Source organism: Anas acuta, chromosome 3, assembly GCF_963932015.1.
Source record: "Anas acuta chromosome 3, bAnaAcu1.1, whole genome shotgun sequence".
NCBI lineage: Eukaryota > Metazoa > Chordata > Aves > Anseriformes > Anatidae > Anas > Anas acuta.
The window spans coordinates 22,196,864-22,220,699 of NC_088981.1; the positions used below are offsets into that span (position 1 = coordinate 22,196,864).

General features: G+C 40.4%; 1 long non-coding RNA gene across 5 annotated transcripts in view; it reads right to left on the minus strand.

The window, feature by feature from the left end:
- Positions 1 to 23,836, minus strand: part of LOC137853566 (uncharacterized) — a 176,561-nt gene that overhangs the window by 123,515 nt on the left and 29,210 nt on the right. For all 5 annotated transcript variants that reach the window (XR_011094577.1, XR_011094576.1, XR_011094578.1 and 2 more), the window contains exon 3: positions 21,331 to 21,435. This is a non-coding gene — a long non-coding RNA (uncharacterized lncRNA). The remainder of the gene's footprint in view (positions 1 to 21,330; positions 21,436 to 23,836) is intronic.

A 23,836-nucleotide genomic window follows, 5' to 3' on the forward strand; every position in this document is an offset into this window, starting at 1 on the left:
GTGAAGCATTAAACATGCACGTATTTATTGGGTTGCTTTAGTATGGAACAGAAAGAAGACAGAAGAAGTGGTATCTGGATTTGCCGTGATTTTATTTGGATTTCTTTCAAAGTCTCCCAACCTCCTTTTAAGGTTTTAACAGTGCTAATACTTGATGGCACGGACTGCTTTCTAGCTTCACATGCCAGATGACAGGATGTCATTTTTGCCTTGGTTACCCTTTGAAAATCATATTACACCTCTGTTTCTCATGCTGCCCTGATTGCTTATAACTGAGTATTTGGCACAGAAGCGAGTGTCTGCAGCAGGAGGCATTCCTGACTGCAGAAAAAGGACTTTGTCCACAACGTGGGCAGGATTAAAGAGGTCTTGTATGGATCAGCAGCAACTCTTTGCTCATCTGCAGAGACACTGGTAAGAGCTTACCCAGCACTGAATAAGGAAACAAAAGTAAAAGATACTATATGGCATTTGGGGACTGTTTTTTTTATAACCACTGTATCCATATGTGAATTATCAAATGTGCTAAAGGAGCATGAATAGAATCCAGAGACAAGTGCCAACTTATACACATTGCAGGTTGCACAGTGAAGGCTTTAGCATCTCTAGATGGGAAATTGAGGTATCAAAAGGCAGATGCCAGTCAGGAAATGAAACATCTGCAAGTTCATTTGAGGTGAAGAATTTTGCCAGAGAATGCATTCACACGAAGGCAGCAACCAGGCACTGTGTGGTTGGTCTCTGAATTCAAAGTGATAAGCCAGCTAAATGAGTTCCTTCAGCTCTCTGAAATGGCTCGAATTAATTAACGTTCAACTTCCTTCTAGTGCATGATAAGATGCATGCAGTGAGGATTGAATTAAAAGAGAAAAATGTAAAGGACTAATTATGTTTACAATGCTGTGCTGCAGCACAGCAAGCAAAGAGATTACCTAAGCACCGGAGTCATCAAAGAGACCTATATTTTATAAGAGATGTTTTCTTTGTTATTAGAAAACCCAAACAATGCAATTTGTCAAGTGGTGCAAATCAGTTATGTAATTCTCCTCAGATAGCCTCTTGATCGTTAAAAATGGACAGCTAAAACCTAAGAGAATTCAAGTTTCTTTGGAAATAACTTATTTATCACTAGTACAACATATCCCAAATACTGACATTTAACCTGCTCCAGAAAGCTAAAGTGCAGTTGTTCTCCCCATCAGCAAGACAGGGCGCACACACACACACAGAAAAGGAAAAGCACTTGGGCCAGTTCACCCAGTGAATCGTTTGTCAGAGCCAGTATAAGCAAAGTCTGAAAGTCTTTGTGTCTCAAAGACTTTGTCTCTGTGCTCCCCCGTGTACTGGACAAGAAAGCTACAGGTTGTGCTTGTAATGTCACTCCGCAGCCATCATGATATCAGTTACCTTTAATCTATTCACAAGCTTTTCGACAACATCGGGCAGGTGCAATTAGACAGCTACGGCTCATGGACTGGTAGGAAATAGAAATAAAAATTTATCAGCCTTTCTACTAGCAGCACCTCACCAAGAAATGAAATTTTACAGTGCCAGTTGTAAGAGCATCACTAAAGCCGTCTCTTCCATGACCTTGAGATTTTATCACCAGGCAGCAGAACAAAATCTGATAAATCTTCTGGGAAAAAAGTTATGAATAAATAACCTGCATTTTGGATGGTGTGTGTGTGTGTCTCATACACAAGTAATGCACATAATACAAATAATACACAGATTCCCCCCTTCCCCAATACTAGTTTAATTTTTAATGCATTATTTTGGTTGCATCAGAGCCCTTTTTTATTATTAATAAAGGATTATTTTTACTGCAACATGTTCTCCAGCCTCCAGACCGCATCCAGGAGACCATAAAAACACCTAAGAGTGCTCCTGGCAAATGTGTTCTAAAAGATGCTCCCTGTCTGCCATGAGGCATGAATAAACTAAATAATGTGGATGGAGAGAGTTATTTTCATGGCTTTTCTGAACAATGGGGGCCAAGGTTCTCCTATTTCTATGGGAATTACACGCAAAGTGCTTCACCTGTGGTCATGTAGAAAGTTGGTGGCAGAAGTGGAAACAGAACCCAGATTTAATTCCCAGCTCATTTTTCTAATCTCCCTTCCCTTCACATTCATTATGAAGATTCGGATTACATCTAGGTGGCAAGAACATATCAAAAAAAAAAAAATGGGCATCTTTCCTTTCATTAAAGAGAAAGAAGGCAAGACACCAAATAGATTTGAGACGTAGAAACCTTCATAAATCTAAGCTTCCCCTACCTCTTCCCAACAGAGCTCTCCGTGCGGGAGGTGCAGTTCTCTGCAGGAGGTGCTCTGGGGAGCAGCGCCAGTTCTCCATCCTTTATAGCAGTCACCATACTCGGTCAAATCTCTCCATCCACAGCCACTGTTTGTGAGTGCTGCTGGGGCAATGCAGCACTGGTGCATGTCCTGGTGCTTTGTGCTCCTTGAGCTCCAGGAGCTCCTTTTGCAACTTGTCATAAAACAGTGTAGCTTCCCACGTCTCTCATACTGCTGCCTGTAGTTTAGCTGGTTTTCTGCCTGCTTCTTGTGTTGTTTTCATTCATGAGAACAAGATCAGGACCCCATCATTCCCACTTGTCTCCTGGATTAGCTTTGCTTACACTTCAGCATCTGATACTGCATATGTGGCTCTTTTAACCTCTCTTGGGATACTCCGGTCCTGATAAAGCTCTCTTGCTCTCTGGAAATACTTCCCTAGGGTTGCACTTTTCTCACCTTATGATCTCTCCAAGGGTTTCCTCATCTGCCAGGCATCAAAGCTTCTCTTGTCTCTTAAGACAGGAAGGGTTTTACCTACCAGCCCCTAATAATCCCAAATGCTGACGTATTGAGTTTCACTGGTATGTTGCTTAACAAAAAGCATGAGATTTCTTCTCTGTTAAAAACACAGGAAAACTCTAGATATGGAAACAATAGCATCTAATTCAACTACTGCCCAAGAAACACATCATAGGTTTACCCATCATCTTTTACTTTCAGTAGCCTCATAATACTCCTCAACCACAATTCTCAAAGGGTACTGCCGTAGATAAATTTCCAGAATGCACAGTGGAGACAAGAAAAGCACACTGTGAAAACGCATGTGTTATTTTTATGATCAGAATTGACAAAATCTCATTGCTAGTTTTATAATAGCCTGCTAAAGCCATAAAAAAGAAAAGAAAAAAAAAAAGATGAGGGATATCTGTAAGTCAGTGCTTTGGCATCAGCTTCATGGTATGGAATATACGAGCGAGCATGCTATTGCTCTGTTCTCAAAGCTCACTGCACAATTACATGCTACAGATTTATCTGCCAAGCTGCAAATACTTCTTTTACAGCTACCTCAAAAAAGGCTTTTACTCATTCCATTGTATTGAACTCATGTATAGGTCTGCTCAGAATAACATTGGCAACCGCTTCTTCTAGCACCATCTTTTCGGTAAATTCTATTGAGTTTGGGCAAATAGATGAGCTCTTCACCAAGCACAATGTTGTCTTTGTCCAGGCGCATGAATCCGTTCCTGAATTTTCAATGTGTTTCATAGATTAAGGACAGAAAATGCCATCTGCTACTCTGCTGCTGCCACACACACAGAGTTGCTGCGTGTGCTGTTTCTGAGGGTTTGAGGTTATGGCCTTTCTCCGCTGCTTGGGAAAAATATGCAATGTATGTCATAAAATCAGTTACATTGGCTTCTTTGTAGTTTATCCCACATTGCCACTGTCTGCCAGGGGGTTTCCTGCTCACCAGCAGCCAACGAAATGGTTCTCCTCTTACATATCATGTGATAACCTGACCAGCTGTAATGGTTTTACCAGGCACTGGTATCCAGCAGTGCCTGCCAGCTACACAGATACCTACTGTGCTGCCAGAAACAAGTGCTTATGCAATTCTCCTGACTTCTTCTGGGCTTCAGCTCGTCTTTGGTCTGAAACACAAGCATGTAGATGCAAAGCTTCAGCACTAGCAGTGCTGTCTGCAGGTAGTCACCCATTGATGAGAAAGCACAAGGACATACAACATGGGAAGGAAAACACAATCTTTGATCAACCTGCACATGGCTTGGGAGGGCCTGTTTTTTGACAGGAGAACTCACGTACATAGCAAAGGAAGAATACATGTCAAGAAACAGATAGCACTGCCTCAGGACAGTCAGCCAGACATCACTAACAGCAGCAGCAGGGACACACAGATGAACTTCTCTCTTTCTAATATGAGAATTTCAAATGTCACTCCAGCCCATATTATGATTTTAAACCTTTCACTTCTTCGCAAGAAATGACTCAAAGCACCCAAGACCCAGGAATGGACAACCACACAAAGTTGGACCAGTACTACCTGCGTTAGAACCAGTGCCACCAAAAAAAGCATGAAAGGTGTTAGTAATGGGTGACTCCTCCCAGCTGGAGACTGAGACCTGAGAAGGAGAGCAATGGATCAGGTGAATGACTGGCTGTGCGGCTGGGGCCACTCTCAGGGATTGGGGTTCTGTGATCCCAGATGCACCTTTGAGAGACTGGGCATGTTGGCACTGGATGAGGCATACCTGACCAGGTGGGGCAGGAGTGTTCTGGGCAGCAAGCTGGCTGGAACATCCCCAGATGTAATAAATCAAGCAGGAAGGCAGGAAACCAACATGGCTAAGCAAGGACCTGCAGGTCAAAATGAGGTTTAAAAAGCAAATGCACAGGCAGGGGAAGTGGGAACAGGTGGCTGGGAAGAGTACAGGGATGCCATGGTCCCACATGGCATTCTGGAAAGATAAGCATTTGAAGGGTGGACCATTTGGTGGATAAGGCAGTGTTCAGCTCTATAAGCTCTATATTCAGGCAGTAGCCAGTGATATGTGGTGTCCCTCACAGGTCTATCTTGGGGCCACTACTTTTTAATATCTTTATCAATGACGTAGTGGAATCAGCAAGTTTGCAGATGACACCAAGCTGAGTGCTGCAGTCAATACAAAACAAGGGAGGGATGCCATCCAAATAGACCTTGACAATCTTGAGAAGTGGACCCACATGAACCTAATGCAGCTCAGTAAGTCCAAGAGCAAGGTGCAGCACCTGGGTCAGACCAGTCCCAGATATGAGTACAGACTGGGAGAAGAACTCATTGAGAGCCTCCCTGCAGAGAAGGATTTGGGAGTACAGGTGTATGAGAAGCTTGACATGAGCCAGCAGTGCATACTTGCAGCCCAGAAGGCCAACTGCATCAACAGAAGAGCGGGCAGCAGGGTGAGGGAGGTGATTGTCCCTCTCTCCTGTACCCTTGAGAGGCCCCACTTGGAGTGCTACATTTCAGGTCTGGGGCACCCAGAACAAGAAGGATGTGGGGCTGTTGGTGTGGGTCCAGAGGAGGGCCACAGGTTGCCCAGAGAAGTTGTGTACACCCCATCCTTTATGCTTTTTTCCCAGGCCCTGGGAAACCTGACTTCACGTCCCTTCCAGCCCACGCCATTCTATGATTCCATGATCATGGACTGGTCACCATCAATAGATACGAGAGGAAGAAAAAGTAGAACGCAGATATGAATACTTCAGAAACTTAACTAGAGCAGGTGCATCTGTAAATGGGATGTGCAGAGAAGGAGGATTATTACTTTTCTGATTAGTTCACTATCTCTAGCGACCACCTGAAAATCAGGCCTCTCCAAACTGTCATGACGAGCACTGCAAATCACTACTTTGAAACTCTTGACCTAAAAAGCAAATGTGTATTTTTAAATAATTAATAGCATTCTCTAAATGGAATTTTCCAGCCCAGAATGAGATGTACAGCTGGGTTCCCTAGAGAAGAGGTATTTATAATGGAAACACTGACACAACCGAAATGATAATGTATTGAGTAGCAATAAAGCTTAACACATGCTTAGTTATTTATTTTATTTTTTTTTTAATCAAATTGGACCTGTTCCCACAAAAACATCATGCCACTCTTCTAGTTTGCTTGACCTCAGTTTAAACATCTCTACAGCTTACAAAAAAACAACACTGACAGTCCAAATGGTTTCAAAATCTAATAAAAAATACAAGTAAAAAATACAAAAAAATACATGTACATAAAGAGAAAGGCTTGTACCCATCAAAAAGGGCTGGTTATCTCTGCTGTCACTTTTTAGTAATGTCCTTGTCCTTCATCAACAGGATGCTTTCATCAATTTCCATGAGACCAGGAGCCCATCCTCTGCATTCTGTCATGACTTAGACATGTGAGAATGGAAATCAAATGGCTGGTGATAAAATTCGGGGAAGGGAAGATAGAAAGTTTCCACCAAAATGCCAGTTTTTCAGCCAGAAATCAAAATACCCCAGCCAAAACCAGTAACAGCATATATACTTCCTTCACTCAGGAACCACGGGTGATCCTGCCTTACATTAACCATACTATTATAACCATTAAAATTTTATATACATAACCATTAGAATTTTTCTAAACTCTCTACCAGATTCACATCCTGCTCTCAACGATGGGCTAGACTACTTGTGTGTCAGACTCCACTTGCCATGATGAACTACAGTTTCTTCTTTGTGACAAGAACAAACACAGCCCAAGAAAACCACTGATACATTTGTCACATTCATGATGAAAAGCTTTCAGTGGAGATATAAACCAGATATTTCCCTTCTGGAGCTTAATGATCTTCTGAGGATATAAAACTGCATAGCCACAAACGTCTGTTCAGTCATCCTACCCATTCTGTTCCCCTTATACTCAAAAGTCTCATCTTTGCTCAAATGAGAAGGGAAACAAGACACTTCTGTAAGTATGCTTCAATATATTTCAGGAAAAGTCTCCTTTTAAATGACACCATTCAGCATTTTAAAGCCTAACAGCATAGACTTACTTACTCTGAAATATACCATGATTAAGTTATAGACCCAAAACATAACACTACAAAAATGTTACTGTAAAACAATCTAATAAGTGGCAAGAACCATTTTGTAAGGCATACCACAGTGGCTACAGACAAGAAATTCCTTCAGTGTCAGAGAAATGTTGAAAGATGAATCAGGAAACTGCTACATCAGCATCATCATGAATAATAAATTACATGCTGTAATATTTCCCTGCGGTGCTCTGAAGCCAGTCAAGAGGGTAAAAATAAAAATTAAAAAAAAGAGAGAGAATAACATTAAAAAAAAAACTTTTAACTGTATAACATCAGCCCTTAATATACCATTTAAATTACATTAGTGCTGAATTCCATAAATAAATAAATAACCAGAAGATTCAGAAAGTGCAGCTGAGCACGTTTTATCTTGACGTAAGTCCGTGATGTTTTATTCATCTGATGAGAAGAGAGAGCAGCTTGCAGCTATCCGGGGAGAGCTGTTACGCACACGTGGGGAAGCAGAAGAACAGGACGCAGCTCAGCAAAGCTGTTACACAGCAGAGATGCAGGGAGGGGAGCGGAAGGGGAAAAGTCTATTTTTCTTTAGATGTTCAGGTGGCTTCAGTGGGTATTTGTTAATCAAGGCAAGAACTATTTATTCCAGAAAGGAGGAAAGACAGCCACTCTGTGGAAAGCAAAATAAGTGAAGCTCAGGATGGAGCAGACTGCTGTTTGTGTCCGGTGGCAAGCATGAGGTGTCCCTAAGCCACACCATTACTGATGGCAGCCACGTGCCTAAGGAAGAGCAGAGAGCAAATCTCGGTTTAGAGGAGGGCGTACAACACTCCCTATGGGATTTATTTTCACGGGGCCATTTACCCTCACCTTCTGCAGAGTACAGAGGTATCTATCACATGGGGGGAAATTGGAGAGGTGTTTCTCAGGCATGTAACACCTGCCTGCAAGATCAGCACCCTACAATCAGACTGAGGCAAAGAATGGTGTTTGCTACAGCATGACATGCATCTTTTGTGGTAACTGCCCCTGAGGGAAAAAATAGTGGTGTTTAATAAACAGAGCAGGCTGCAGTGACAGAGGGCATCATAACTTTTGCAGAGCAACATCGTTTCAGAAATGATGAGCTGCAAAACCTCCCATTAAACTCAAGAGCGGCGGCTAACAGCACTTCTGAGAGGCAGGCCATGCTATGTAAGCAGTCGTGAACCTTTGGAGATTCAAACATCCTAAGTAATAAGCTGAAAAACGCAGATGATAATACAGAAAAGAGAAAAAAAAGCAGGACAATCTTTGCTGTGAAGTAACAGCAACGAAGTGCAATGACAAGTTTACTGCAGATTGCAGCATGAAATGATCTCCCTTATGAACCAGAGGAAATAATATCCAGGAGATGCAGAAAAGATCTGATCTTATGTTCCAGTTCACTGACCCTCTGTTTCGTTTACACTAGCCACACATAGGTGTAATTGCACATGGGGACTTAACAGCGCAATTTAAAACAACAGCAAGAAAGAACCAGCAGGAAAAAAAAAAAAAGAAAAAAGTAATGCTGCCTCCAGACATCTCTATTTTTCATATTCATAATCTTCCTGTCCATGTACCAAAGAACAGGTTATAACAGCAGGAGGCCATGCACTTCTACAGGAACTCTGCAGGAATATGAGCCATACTCCAACTGCTAGACACGTGGGTTTGATGGATTGGCCACGTGGTGGGTAAGGAATAGCCTGGATGGTCACGTTCACAGAGCTGCTGTTAATGGCTTGATGTCCAGGTGGAGACCAGTGACGAGTGAGTGGTGCCCTCAGGAATCTGTATTGGGACCGTATTTAACATCTTTTTTGGTTACGTGGGCAGTGGGATTGAGTGCACCCTCAGCAAGTTTGTAAATGACACCAAGCTGAGCAGTGCAGCCTTACAGTGGCTTTCAGTACCTTCAGGGGGCCTACAGGAAAGATGAGGATGGATTCTTCATCAGGGCTTGCAGTGATAGAACCAGTTTAAAGCTAAAACAGAGCAGATTTATATTAAATATTAAGAAGAAATTTACCCAGAGGGAGCTGAAGCACTGGAACAGGTTGCCCAGAGAAGTTAGGGATGCTCCAACCACGAAACTGCTCAAGCATAGGTCGGATAGGGCTTTGGCAACCTGACCTAGTGGGTGGCATCCCTGCCCACGCAGAGCGTTTGGAACTAAATGAACTTTAAGGTCGCTTCCAAGCCAAGCCATTCTATCATTCTGCCTTATCACCTAACCTTAACTTTGGGGTTTCCCATGGCACCTCAGAACCAGAGAAGAATGAAATCAGTCAAGTCACCTACTTCATCCAGGGCTGCCAGACCCTGGTTTCACACATCTCCATCAGGGAGCAGACAACCTTCCCAGATGCCCTAGAGGTACACACATTGTGTACCCACCTCTCTTCCCTTCCAGGTTGAAAAGACAAAGTCTTGAGTCATTACTCACACAGAAGTTATTCCATATCTATGGTAACCCTTTAAGGCTTACTGCCCTTCTCTGAACCTTTTGCAGCTTTAATATATCCTTTAGAAATGAAGAGAACAGCACACAGTAATCAAAGATTGTGTGAATCATAGATCTATAGAGTGGCACAGTGACATTTTCAATTTTGGTCTCAATTCCTTTCCCAGTCTTTGCAAATGTTTGATTTGCCTCTTCAACAGCTGCTGTGATACAGGTATCCCCAAATGAGCATCACAAAAAAAAATTATTTTATACTCCTCTTAATAAGGTTCACCATGGGCAACACTGCAGAAAAAGAATGTTTTCATTTCAAAACGAAATATTTCCGGGCAGATATTCTCCCACCTGTGCTCTGTTGTGAGCATAAGGAGATTAATAAACATAATTAGAGCATTCTGAGTGCAAGAAGGAAAAATACCAGAGGATCCTCAGCTCTCCATCCCTGGCATCTGACGTAAGCTGAAACTTTTGAGAATGAAGGGGTGTTGTAAACAGGCAGCTTTAACTGACATTACTAATGGAAGCCTAAGAAAAAAAAAAAAAAAAGAAAAAAAGAGAGGTTTGGTGGGGCCTCTCTCTCTGCACTCCTTTTTATTGAATTTGCCCCATTCCTTGGCCTTCTCTACAGACACAGTGCCCAGCCACCCTGGGCAGGGCCAAGCAGGATGGCAGTGCTCTTTGGCCTGCCCCACACAGCTGCTCCCCAGAGAGTGTGTCCAGCCTGTGATACTTCAGGCCTGACGTTCAGCTTCTTGCAAACAAATCACAGAAATTCTGGCATTAGGAACTCACAAGCCCCTGCCTGTCCTCTCTCATGTGAAGCACTGCATGCTAGGATCTGTCAGCAGCATCACAGGAAGACTCCATGAGTGCACAGTTGGCTATAAAGGTTTTTACACCACTTATATTACTGTTATCCCCCAAGAGTCACAGTCACCAACGTGAAAATTTCAGGACGAGCTGATGTTGTGCTGATGCATTTCTTTTACAACCTTCCTGTCTCAAAACAGCGTGGATATAGTTCCCTGCAGCTGAAGGATATGATAGAGCAATGATCAGCGTAGTCTGGAATTTGGCAATACAGAGACAACCTAATAAAATAGATAAAGAAACAGCTGACAGAAGAAAATAGTTATCTGTTAAAGCATTTCCTCTTAGTACACAGAAACCAAAAGCAAGAGACACCAGCAAGGAGAAGCAGTACTCTTGGGTGCTAAAGCCCAGGAAATGAGTGCCAAGAACAGCACCAATGGGACAATTTGAGAAACATCTTGTTTCATCAGGTCTCAGAAAATTACTAAAAGCAGAGTCTTTTGCAGAAATGAGCCTGTCTAACAAAAGCAGCCATAGCAGACAGTCTATGTTCCTTCAAATGCCTGATTTCCTGATATCACCCCTTCTCTAATCTCTGACCAATGGCCTCCTGTCTGGCATCAGAAATAGCATGTCGAGGAGGACTAGGGAAGGGATTGCGTGCAGTGTGGGGACCCTCACTACAATAATTAGTTGAGTTACTCAAGCACATGCAGAGAAAAGCAATGAAGCTGGTGGAGGGACTAGAAAACAAGATATAAGTGACTGAGGGACTTGGGATTGTTTAGCCTGGAGACGAGGAGGCTGAGGGAAGACTCTTTGCTCTCTACAACTATCTAAAAGGAGGTTTCAGTGAGGAGGGTGTTGGTCTCTTTTCTCAGATGAGAAATGATAGGACATGAGGAAAATGGTCTCAGGTTGCATGAGGGGAGGTTTAGGTTGGTTATTAAAAAGAATTTCTTCACAGAGAGGGTGGTCAAGCATTGGAAGAGGCTGCCCAGGAAAGCGGTGGAGTCCCCATCTGCAGAGGTATTTAAGAGCCGTGTGAATGTGGCACTCAGAGACATGGTTTGGTGATGGGATTCAGCAGGTCAGGCTGATAGTTGAACTTTGTGATCTTTAAGGTCTCTTCCAACCTAAGATGATTTTATGATACGAGTAATCCTCCAAGTAAAAAGAAAAAAAGGAAAAAAGTTCTGATCTTTTTTAATGTGGAACCAGGCTGACAAGTATGACATAGCCTCCTGAATACAAGAAGTAATCATATACAGCTTTCAAAAGTACCTTTGCCACTTGAAATTCTAAATCCTGCAGACCTTCAGTAAGAATTAGCATCAAATTTTCATAAGCACTGAGGAATTTATGCAGCATTTTTGTAACTCAAATTATTTTGAGCTTACAATGACATACAATGATGCAAGGCCATGAAGATTGAGTTCCTTTACCACTGCTGAGAATGGAACCCAAGGATCCTAAACCATGTCCACAGTGGTGGAATTTTTATTTATTTTTTTTTTTAAAAAAAAGAACATGTCAGGCACACATACCCTTGAAATATTTTGTTCTCCTAAATGTCCTGTATAAATCTGACCACACTGGCCAGGTCTTCAAATAAAGTAACTTAGAAATCAGAATACAGTAAGACAGATGTTCTTAAAACCCAACCCTCTCTTCTCCAGCTCCACCTCATCATACTGATCTATTAGCTCCATATATCACCCTGGCACTGCTCTCCTAGTGATTACTTACAATGCATTTGGCAGTGGCAGTAAGAACCCCCAGGGAACCTGTTTTCTTTCGATATCATTATTTTTCAATGTTATAAATGAAGTATTTAATAAAACCAGAAAAGCACAGCTTGGAGAACCATGGAAGAAGGAGGAGTGTTAAATCTTGGCCTATACTGTAGGTGGCTCACACAACTGAGATGCCTCAAGATGAAGGTAAGGAAGTGGTAGGCCACATTACAAAACGTTCTCCCAGCTTTCAGCATGGACACAGTCTAATAAGTGTCATGTATTTGCAATTCCTGGTTAGTCTACCTGTCTGCTCAGTAGTAGTCAGGGCCAGACTTGAGATGTGCAGCTGGACAAACCACATGAACTGCGGGGACACCTGGAAGTACCACAGGCAGCCTCCCACTCAGTCACAGCCAAGAGCAAACTGAGCTGAAACAGAGTACGTCAGCACCCAGGCTGATTTTCTAGAGATCAGTTTAAACAAAATACTTTAAGCTCTATTTTCAGATTTAACTGGGCTCCTGCCTTACAGCCCTTCAGCTGTTCTGTTAAGATGGCAAATTAGGTCAGAGTATGAGTCTGCAATAATGAAACCTAAGTTGTTGATAAGAGTACTTCGGTTTCCAGACCCAGGAAACTGCTTCTAGTTCACAGGACGAAAAATAATCTTCTGAGACAGGTGCAGCTGTAACATACTTATCTTGTTTAAATCTGGAATTTAAAAGTTTTTGGTTGTCAGCACAGCAAACAGAAGTGCTTCTAGGGCCCTTGATCTTATTGTGGATCTGGTTCCTACCACCAAATTTCTCTATATTGTGATTTCCCTCAATTTGATTTACCAATGAAACTGAACTTATCAAGAGATCTAAACAACCCCGTGAAAAGGTGTCCATACTAAAAAATACCACATTTCAGAGTGTATATGGGAGAAAAAAAAAATGGAGACAGATCTCAGGGGACGAGAAGGAAAAATATGCTCTGAAGAAAGTTGCCAAGTAGATGATAAAATTAAAATTGGATTTCAACAGGCTTATCATTTCAAACCTAGCCGAAGTTAATTAAATGTGATCAATAGCACACATTTTATCACCAAACAGTTAGAAACCACAGTTAAAACCTACATGCATTGCTATTCATTACAGTTCATTTTAAGAGATTTAGATTTAAAATACAGAGCCCTCTTAAAAGCACTGGTCGCTTTTAGCTTACATGTCAGTTTCTGTCCTCCTTTAACCTATTTTTGTGAGCCTTTAAATTTCATATTCCTCTCTTTTTTAAAAAGAATATAGCCTTACATAATTTCCTAAAATTTTGACTGTATTTTCCAGTATGTGTGCCCAACTGCAGAATCTCAAATTCTTAGCTAAATGCCTACATGAGGCCAGATTTTTAAGGGCAAACAATCCATCAGTTACAATTGTTCCTAGAACCCAACTGGTGTCTATTTCACTTTTTAAATCTTAACTTGTGGCTGAATTCCACAGAGGAGCTGGGAGCTCATAACACAGCACTAATTGTGTGATATAATTCAGCTTTAACTAGCCATCTCCTTGACACTTCTTAAAATAATTTGTCTAAAATTCATGTAAACCCATTTAATTACAGAATCAGTCAAAGAAATGTAGCTACATATCAACAGTCTGGAATTTTAAATAGCTCTATTTCTAATCTTAAATCTAGACAGACATCACCAGTCACCCTGAAAGACACAAATATGGACAAGCTGGATGTTCCTGCATGTTTGGAGGACTATAATATGCTGGCCTAAATGGCAATAAAAGAAAGGGTTGTGATCACAAAATCCTTTAGTGTTTGGTGCCAGAATAACAACAGAAATTGGTGGGAAGTAGGAAACCTCAAAGGCCACAGGTTCTCTACAAAGCATCAGTCTTTTGGGGCCATTTTAGTTACAGCTTGGAAAAGAGGGTCTTCGCTATTTTCTCTGTGAAATAGCAATCTGTCATGTCGCAGAGAATCAGAAGCTGTAGTCCCTTTTTAAATTTCAAATATCCATTCAAGACCAGGCTACTGGAATTCTTTATTAATGTAGGATCAACAGGGTCATCACTATTTCAAACAGTGTCAGAGGCTGAGCCTGTTAAAAATACATACTTTGTGAAGAGCCTGTCTCTTTGAACAGATGAGTAAGCAAAATCCCTGTAAGTCTAGAAGCAGTGGTACAGCAGAGCAGTATTCTGCATGTGTTAAGCCATTGTACTACACAGCAATCTAATCACCAAGTATACAGGATTTACCTCAAAGATATTTTCTAGACACAAGTTTCAAGAAAGAAGCATTCCCATCCTTCTGCCTGTCATAGCAAGGTTTTGGCTGAGGACATCCTAGCTTTCCCCTGAGTGATTCACTCTTCAGTTGTACACTATTTAAAGTATCCAGTGCTATTCCTCCTTCCCCAATAGCTTCAAAGGCAGAAAACACTGTACCTATTTGCAGCATTTATTCACCAAGGTTTATGTGGTAATCTGAGGAAAACAGATCGAGGGAATCATTTTTAGATGCAGTGCTGGAAGCTGCTCAGGGCAGACAGGGAATTAATATGCTTTTTCCCTTCAAACATTACTGTAAATCACTGCATGTTCTCCTTTGCCCATTTCCATTCAGACAGCAGTAACTTCTTGGCTTTTAGTTGGATGGCACCAGATAAACACCAGTCTCATTCACTGGAAAATTATTTTCCACTTCATCTTTCAAGATAGCCCCAAACACTCACTGAGTTTGAAGACTTCTTGAACAGATTTCACACGTCTTTGATTCAAGTCATCAATTTTGGAATAGACCCTGCCACATTTTTTTCCACCTCCCAATTTAAATTGCAAATCCTTTGCTGCATTTCATTTTAAATAGTCTTGTTTCATTATCATTTTCAAGCCATACTTGAAGACATATGCAATTAGCAGCTTTTTTATCTCACTGTGATAGCATGGGCTGTGTTTTAAATACAAAGAGCCATGAAAACATATACTAAGATAAGCAGCTCTGCTTCTCATGCACTTGCTTGAAAGATAGTAGTTTCTGTATAAAGTACATAATGAAGACAGCTCTCTGTTTTCTGACACCGTGCCCTTTATGTCACATAGACACATAAGATAACATGGAACTCATGGGTGCATACAGGCATAAGTGAGAGCAAACTATAAATGACAGTTTGGGGGTTCATAAAGTGTTCTTTTTTCCTGTCTCCATGGTGCCTGTGTCCCCATCACTTCTATTGCTTTCATATCCTGGATGTAAGCAGAACTTAAATGCCAGTGGTGTGACATGCACTGCCTTACCATGCTAGAAGCCAATTCCCTGATACAGTCTAAGAAAATCCTTTCTTACAGCATATCATGCTTAACTAGAGAATTACTAATAAGCAACGCAATTTGTTGCAGTGTGGACTGAATGCAAAACCTTTCCTTGTTTCCCTGATTTTCACTCTTACAGCTTCGTTCATTGAGTAATCCTTCAAAACAAATCAGTTCTTTCCTTATTATCATCATCAACAATGCATTTTTTTGGACTAATGGACTATTATCAGAAGAAGAGCAATATGATTATATGCAAAGTGGCTATTTAGCAACATTTTTAGAACTGAAATAATGCTTTTTCATAAACCAATATGATAGTTTGAGAAAATAGAAACCATTCTGAATTGCTTTGCTTCAAACTGCAAAAGGGTTATTTTATGCTAGCAAGCCAGTGCAAAATACAACAGGCTAATCTGACCTGACAGCCAAGAAACAGGGTGAGAGTCAGTTTTTTAAAGTGGAAATCACTCTCTATTTATCAGACAATCTATTTGAGAAACCCACTACCATTTCTTCTCCCTCGGGGCACAAGAATATGGGACCCTGCATCCCATGGCCCTGAAGGATTTGCTGATGTAATTGCCAAGTCTCTCTCCATCTTATTGGAGAAGTCCTGGTAGCCAGGTGAAGTCCCTGGTGACTGGAAAAAGGGAAACATCACTCCCTTTTTTTTTTTTTTTTTTTGAAGTGGTAGGAAGGAAGACCCAGGGAACTACAGACCAGTGAGCCTCAACTCTGTGCCTGGAAAGATCATGTTTGATATGTGAATCAAAGGCCAGGTTGGATGGGGCTTTGAGCAACCTGATCTAGTGGGTAGCATCCCTGGTCTTGGCAGGGGGGCTTGGAACGAAGTGATCTTTAATTTTCCTTCCAACTCAAGCCATTCTATGATTCTATGATACAGAAAGTGAGGCTGCACGATGCTGCACCTCAATCCAAGATGTAACCTGGCTTCTGTAGCTTCAACATGTTTTTCTATGGCATTTTTCATGCAACATTCTCAGACTAATTATTAAATGCACTCAACTTCATTAGTTATAAAATATTCTGCTTCTAATGTTTATACACCATTTTCCTGAAGAAGACAAATGTCAAAGCACATATAACAAGCTACTGATAGCATCCAGCAAAAACTAGGGTCTGGCAGTCTTTCCCTCATACCAGATGCAGTTCTCTTTACACGGGAACTGCATATAACATATTATCCACCAAAAAACATATTGCCACATTGGAACACATCACAATAATGTGTTACATTATTATTTAGATATGTCAGTGTTTTGCAGTTGTTAGCATCTTACTTACAAGGATCATTAGGAACTATTTGATTAGAATCTAAGTTTGATTCACATATTTATAATAAAAATATCTATTGTTTAAGTACAGAACACATTGCATTCTCAAAAATTATAGTGACTTTGGCTCTATTGAGGATTTTCTGTGATTTTAAACAGAAGATACTATTTTTCCAGGATCTAGAAGTCTTGGACAGCTTCTTCTTTGACAAAAAAATAAATAACCAAAAAACTGCTGCCTTTCTTGTCATTCAGGCCTGAATATTCTTGTGTGCCTATGATGCCTAGAGAGGTATGTATCACTTTTACAGAAGAATAATACAGAACAAGTCTAGAACAAGGATAAGAGGCAGTCTTGCTCATTTTGTTACATTTTAAGAGCAATAGTACCCATGTTTTTTTTTCCAGAAATTTGTTTAGCCTGTTCTTAAAAACCTCTGTAACAGTAGTTTATGCAGTCCTGCTGTTAGAAAGCCTTTCCCACTGCTTAAGACTTCATCCAGTGGCATTTTAGCCTACTAAGTCTTGTGCTATCAGCATCAGGCATTTTATTTTACTTTATGAAGTCTTGCATACCTGTGGTTATTTTGTCTCTAGATTAAATAAATTCAGTCCTCCAACCTTTCCTCACTGCCTGTGAGTTTTAGATCTCTGATGTCCATTCAGTACAAGTCAAGACTATTGCCAAGCTTTTGGCAATAAGTCCTTGCATTAACTGCATTGCAGGAACTTAGGTTAGGAGGTGATGGAGCATTCACGTGTCCACTGAGCATGCACAGATTTCTTAGCTCCATCTGGTGGGCACACAAGCTGTTTCTGGGCCACCACCACTTAATTCCTTTAGACAATTAGTTACTAAACTTTCTTCATAACAGCTATTTTTGCTTCCCTTGTGAAGAATTCAACTTATAAAAAGCAAAATATATCACTGTGGTTTGGATTATTTCTTTCACATCTCTATTTCCACATATACAGTCCTAAAAGGCAGAAAGTATGCTTTTACAGTCATCACTCCTAGGACTACAAATGCTGTGTTGATAGCAATCAATTTGTGAGCAGTTCCTATGCAAAAAAGGAGCAAATACACAATTCCTACAAGTCAACTGTGTTCTTATTACTGTGCATAACCACAGGGAAGTCCCTGGGCTCAATTTTTTCAGCCATTACCAAGGGATTTCACTCTGCCTGGAAGAACTGAAGGAGTTATAAACTGCATGCCCACTATGTACTTTTCCTCATCAGAGGCCTTACTTAGTTTTTCCACAACAAGACGGATGAGGACTCAATGAACTATAATAGCAGCCCATGACAAAGAATTCAGCAATACCTTGAATTTGTCCTTGTCCTCATGATTCAAAACAATGTAAACATTACACAGGAAAAGTTCTGTTGTCCAACAAAAGGCAGGACATTATAACATGGCTTCATTTAAGTTCATGATGAATTTAATTTGTTGGTCCCACTGGCAGGCTTTGGAGTAATTTTTCATCCTGTGTTGTCAGATTTTTATGCCAGAGAAACAATAGAGGTCTATTAATTGAACTAAAGAACAAGATAGTCCCAGCCATTTGGGCTACGCACCCCAACTAACGACAGAAGCAAAAAGAAGAATGTTTAGTTAAGTATCTTTGCCTGCAAGCTGGATGCAAACCAATGACATTAATAGCTCTCATTAAGACAGACATATGGACTAAAGCCCAAGATTATATTTCTGTGATTGCAATTACAACAGGTTTTTAGTCAGTGAAATGTGTTCCAGTTTATCAAGGTCCCTATTGTTACTAATTTTACTGAAGTTAAAGCAATAAACAATTCTGCACTCTCAATTCCTGATTTGAAAAGAAAAAATCCTGATAGTATTGCTGTGTCCTTTTCAACATCAGAGCTCCTGTCTTTATCCTTTTCATTACATTTGAGTTAATTACAAAACAAAAATATTTCTCCATCTACAACAAACCACTAGCAATAGCAATTGTATTACTTGATCCCAGGGTTGATTTAATTCATTTAGTTCTGCTGAGTAAAATGTTTTCCTATTAAGCAAATCTGTTCCTTCTTAGGGTACATTTACTCATTATCATAACCAAAATGCATTTTGGTATTTTTTAATTCCTGAAGATGCAGACTGAGCTCATCCTAGAAAGACTTGTCACATTAAAGCATTTTATAAAGGAAGATATTTTCCTTATTGTGTAGGTGATAGGATAGATGAGACAAAAAGATTAAGTGATTTCACCTCTGGAAGTGAATTCAGGAACTGAACCCAGCTCAATGGACTTCTGATGCAGCATTATGTCCCTTTAAGTGACGTAGATCCTTCTTGTACTATATTGCAAAAGCTGCTTGCTATGCTCATACACAAGCTTCTCAGTTTGCAGACATTCCTACTGGCAGCTCTGAAAAATGAATAGATTCTGCTTCAATTCTGCTACAATTTCTGCTTGAACTCACACCGTGGAAACCCTCCTGGAAAAAAGGAGCTGTGCCTCTTACTTGCTCATTAACCAACACACCGCTGTTCATCACCCACAGTATCTGTGTTTCTTACAGGAGACAAACTGCTTAAATACGCAGATACCTACTCATATGTGAACAGCACTGACGAGATGTATCATGAAATTTTACTTGTCTAACCTAATTAAAGCTATCTGAGACAGTAATAACACTAAAGAAAAAGAGGAATTTCGCAGCCTCAGTTCCCTTTCCCTTTTTTATAAAAAGCTCAACTCAGAGTAATACACTGGGGCAATATTTGAATGTTACAGTACACAGACGCAGTCACACAGAAAATTAGAACTGTTCCAAAAAAAGAGACAAAGAAAAAGCACATAGCTGCATCAGAACCAGCTTAACAGTGGAAAAGTACTTCACTTTAGTTTAGCCCCCTTTCTTTCTACTCCATTGTGACGTCAGCCAGGCCCTAATGAAAGCCCAATTAGCATATCACCTTGTGTGTTTGAATGCATAAGTGGAGCGGGTGATGATTCTCTTCTGAGATTTTAAGTAATCACCGAAGCTGAGCCAGAGCTGCTGCTTGGTAGGAAAGATTTAGCTTCATAACATGCTCAGTTCCTTATGCAACGCAAACAAATGTGCCAACAGAGGGGAGAAAAAAACAGCACAGATGTGTTTCTGAGGGAAGCAATGCAAACCAGCTTCGATTTTGCACAGAGCTTTATTCCAGAATAAAGATCTTAATTCCTGATTGAGTTTGAAAACTACATTGACTATTTGCACACAGAAGTGACGGTACAGTCCTCTGTGGGCTTTGGAAAAGCCAGCACCTTTTCTTAGGCCCTGACTCTTTTTCAGATGACAGTGACTAAAAAGCAAACAACCATGGCCTAGAAACTGCATCCTTGTGCTGTAAAACAGCAGCCTGCTACCACCCAATGCAGGAAAAAAAAAAAAAAGGTATTTGCAGACTAACTTAGTCTTTAGAGTGGAGTTATTTCATGGAGATTCATGGCAAAACAGGGACCATAGGGAGTGGTAGATCCAAGAGAGGACAGCAGTATATGGATCTTCTGTGATCATTCTTCTAATCTGAACACCTGTACCCAGCTATTTGTGCCATAAGCACTGAAATGAGCACTGCCATCCAAGGTGCTAGAAATCATTTTCAGTATAGAAATGCAACAATAACTGGCATTATTGGTTTCAGTCCGGATCAAAATGAATACTGAGGAAGGAGGTGAGACATGAAGTCAAAAAGGAACTCAGAGAGGCAGTATAACATTAACAAGAAAGAGTGAAAAAATGAAAAGCCTAAAGCTGTAGCTCAGAATTCTCTATTAAACACCCTAGAGATGGACTGAAAGCAGAGTCTGCTGCCAGACTTTAAGGAAACCCAAAGGGTACCACTGTTTTGCAACATTTAGGGGCTCGAAACTGGAATATCTGTCTCTGTCAATCCAAGGAATGACAGGGAAGTGCAAGCATTCTGTAGTGCTCTGATCAAGAGTTTCAACCTGGTCCTACAAAAGACTATCTAAAAGAAACAGGAATTCAAGCACACCTGGACTTCGTTTGGCAACTCTCTTGAAGAGACAAGGCTCCTTATGGTGTCCATCTGATTTTGTAGAGCACTGATGTTCATCATTTTGTCTAAACGAACAGCCTCTGTGAAAATCAAACTGAATACAACAAAATACAGCAAAAGTGAACCATTCAGTTCATATACACTTCTAAAGAGCTTCTGCCCACACCCTACTCCCTCCAGGTCTGACCATGTCCAGACAGGTGAGTCCACCTGTCTGACCATGGCACTCGTAGGACACAAAACAACCTGTAACCATCAGCGAACGCTTCACAAGTAGGCAAAGCTACAGCAGTTTTTACAAGGGCTATGTTAAATGAACTCATATCATTGACTGATTTTCAGCCTTGATCCACACTCCTACTCATAATCAATCATACCAACAGGTGCCAGATTTTCAAAAGAAAAAGCAGAATGCTACTAAGTCAAATAGGAAGATGATGCTGCATTTAGACCTTTATTAAACATGGCCACACTGCGTGAATGTAATTAAAGCTCGGGCTTGGACTTGGCAAGCAGCCTCTATAAATAGTCTTTCCATTACACTGTTCTTTCTCCTTGGTGCTTCATCAGAAATAAGAGATGTCCTTCAGCTCCCCCGCCCCCCATCCCTGGGATGATCAAATGTTTTATGGCTCTGCAAACCTTAAAACAGCCAAACGCTATAGCAGTAATATTTAAAGTAACTCATTCTGAGAAGAAAGAATTATCTTCAAGGTGCTTTTCTCTCAGTGGTGTCTTCCATTTTCTTGCCTGGGGTGGGAGACTTACCAGATAGCCAGAACAAAAGAGCAAGGCCCCACTCCAGAGTGCAGAATAAGGACAAAGACTCAGTATCATGGCTTTTTCCAAGTGGTGATCCATCTACTACATGATCTAAGGGAAATGGAAACAATATTAAAAATCATAACAGTGGAGCTAGCTACTTTTTGCCAACTGATACACTTCATATCATCCTTTCTCTTAGCATAGATTATTTTGCTTAATTATATCTAATACTTTTTTTTTTGTAAGAGACTGTCCAAAAGATTTTGCATTCGTTCTCATAGCACTGAGGAGATCCCATCATGTTGCTCGAAGTTTGTTTGTTTTAGCAAATAATGAGGGTACAAGTAGATTTTTTGAAAACATATAAATTGATAGAAATACGGTTTATTTTTAGGTTTGAAATATATATATATTTGTTTTGGAACTTCCCTCCACTGCACCAGACAGTAAAACACAACAGAAATATTGAATACTAAAAGGGCTCAGCTCAATTCATAAACTCAAACAACAAAAGTCAGGAAAACAAATACCAACTGCATAAGCAACCAAAAGTAATGTTGACATACAATGGTAATTATTTTAACACTTGAAATAGAATCTAAGATCAGCATTTAAAAAAAAAAATTACCTTGAATTAGCATACAAGAGTGTTTCTTTACACTATTCTAATTCTGGAGAAATTTAAAAAAATCTTTATTAATAGATCAGCTGGTAAATTAGTTCTGACAAAAGGATATTTGAACTGAGCAGCAGCCCCAACTGTATCTAATCTTTGGAAAAGCTTTCTCCCCAGACAGCTTCACAGTCTGAAAATCCCCAAGAAATACCTAGATACAATCCAAAGAAACAGCAATATCACAACTGAGACAAATATCACAAGATCTTCTCCACAAATTGATTTAGAGACTGAGGGTAAGAGAGATCTGGAAGCGCTATTGTCCATTTTCAAGTCAGTTAAAATCCCACAGAGTGCCAGTAAACTGCTGCCACATCCAAATGCAATGGTTTGTACTAACTTTCCTAATGCATCAGTGACTTCAAATGAACTTCCACAATGTCTCAAGTTTGCCTGTCCCCACTCTGCCCTGAAACAACATGCAGCTAGCTATAATCTCCATTATTCCAGGGGAAACAATCATCCCAATACAGTAAGCAGTTTCAAGAATGTAAAATGAAAGGAAAACTGAGCTTCTCCTTTCTAAATTGATAACGTGATTTGTGAGCTGCAATGGGGAATTCTTGCTTCCCAGTCCTGGAGGCAGGGTAAGGCATCTGCACACAGGGTATCTGAGAACCTGGAAGTACCCAGTCCTCAAAGACCACTGCTTAAAAGGATTGATCTCAAACAATAACATGGACACAATTAGATCTTTTTTTGCTTCCAGTGGTTGCCCTTGTTGGCTTACAGTGTACTACTTCTCTAGAAATCATAGGGCTCTTTGTTTGCTTCCAGAGAAAACACTTATTTCAGATAATCTTGCCTCTATAAAGTTATTTTTCAATGTTCTTCAGTCACAGCTATGCCTGCAGGAATGTCTGATTATCCATAAAATGCCTTCTGACAGCTCAGATTCATTACTAAATTACCACATTTGAATTTTCATGTGCACAGGGCAATTACTTTTATGAATGACTGCCAGCAACATTTCACTAAAAATGAATGAACTTTTAAGGCATTCTAATTGCCACTTAGATGCCCTATAACTCTTTTTTAAAGGTTTTCATTTCTTTTAGTCCTAGAGTTACTTGTGTTCAACACAAATGTGTTCCCTCTCACATTTCGTATCACTGAAAGTTATTTACATCATAAACAAAGAAATATGAAACTGGCAGTGTTACATAAACAGACTGAACAGCAGAAATGATTCATAGGCTAAGTCTTGAACATGAATAATTATCTATAACCCTCATTTGGAGATTTTGCGTCAGCTTACATTATTCATTTGGGTTTTGGCAGGGGAAATTAATGAACACCAAGTTGACAGACACCTTAAAAAAAATACATTTTTCAAGTTGTTAAGCCAAAGCAGTGTATCTAATAAAAGAAAAGGGGAAGGTGCTCAAGGAATGTGTTTTTACCATTGTAATATAAAAAGGCAGAGATACAAAAAGATATTCAGGGAGGACAGGAGAGCTTTTAATTACACCACTAAGATAGGCTGGAGTGCTCTTTTGTCTCCCTTTTGCTCTCTTTTGAGTGTCATCAGGAAATTTCATTAATACAGCCCAATCTTTATGACAAGGTAGTTCATGTAAATGCTAAACAATATCAGAAGCAAACTAATCATTGATGAACTACCTCCAGTAAACTCCAGCTAGACTATTGTTTCTGTTTGCATGCTACATTTTGCATCATGATCCTCAGCCAGGTGTTGCCCCACTTCAGAGACTCAGCTTCAGGCATGGCTGGCCAAGGTCCTTGCACATCCCCAAGCATTTGTCCCCATGCAGCTTTCTGATCTCCAGGATCTACCCCCACTTACAGAATCTTTTCTCCAGACAGGATATT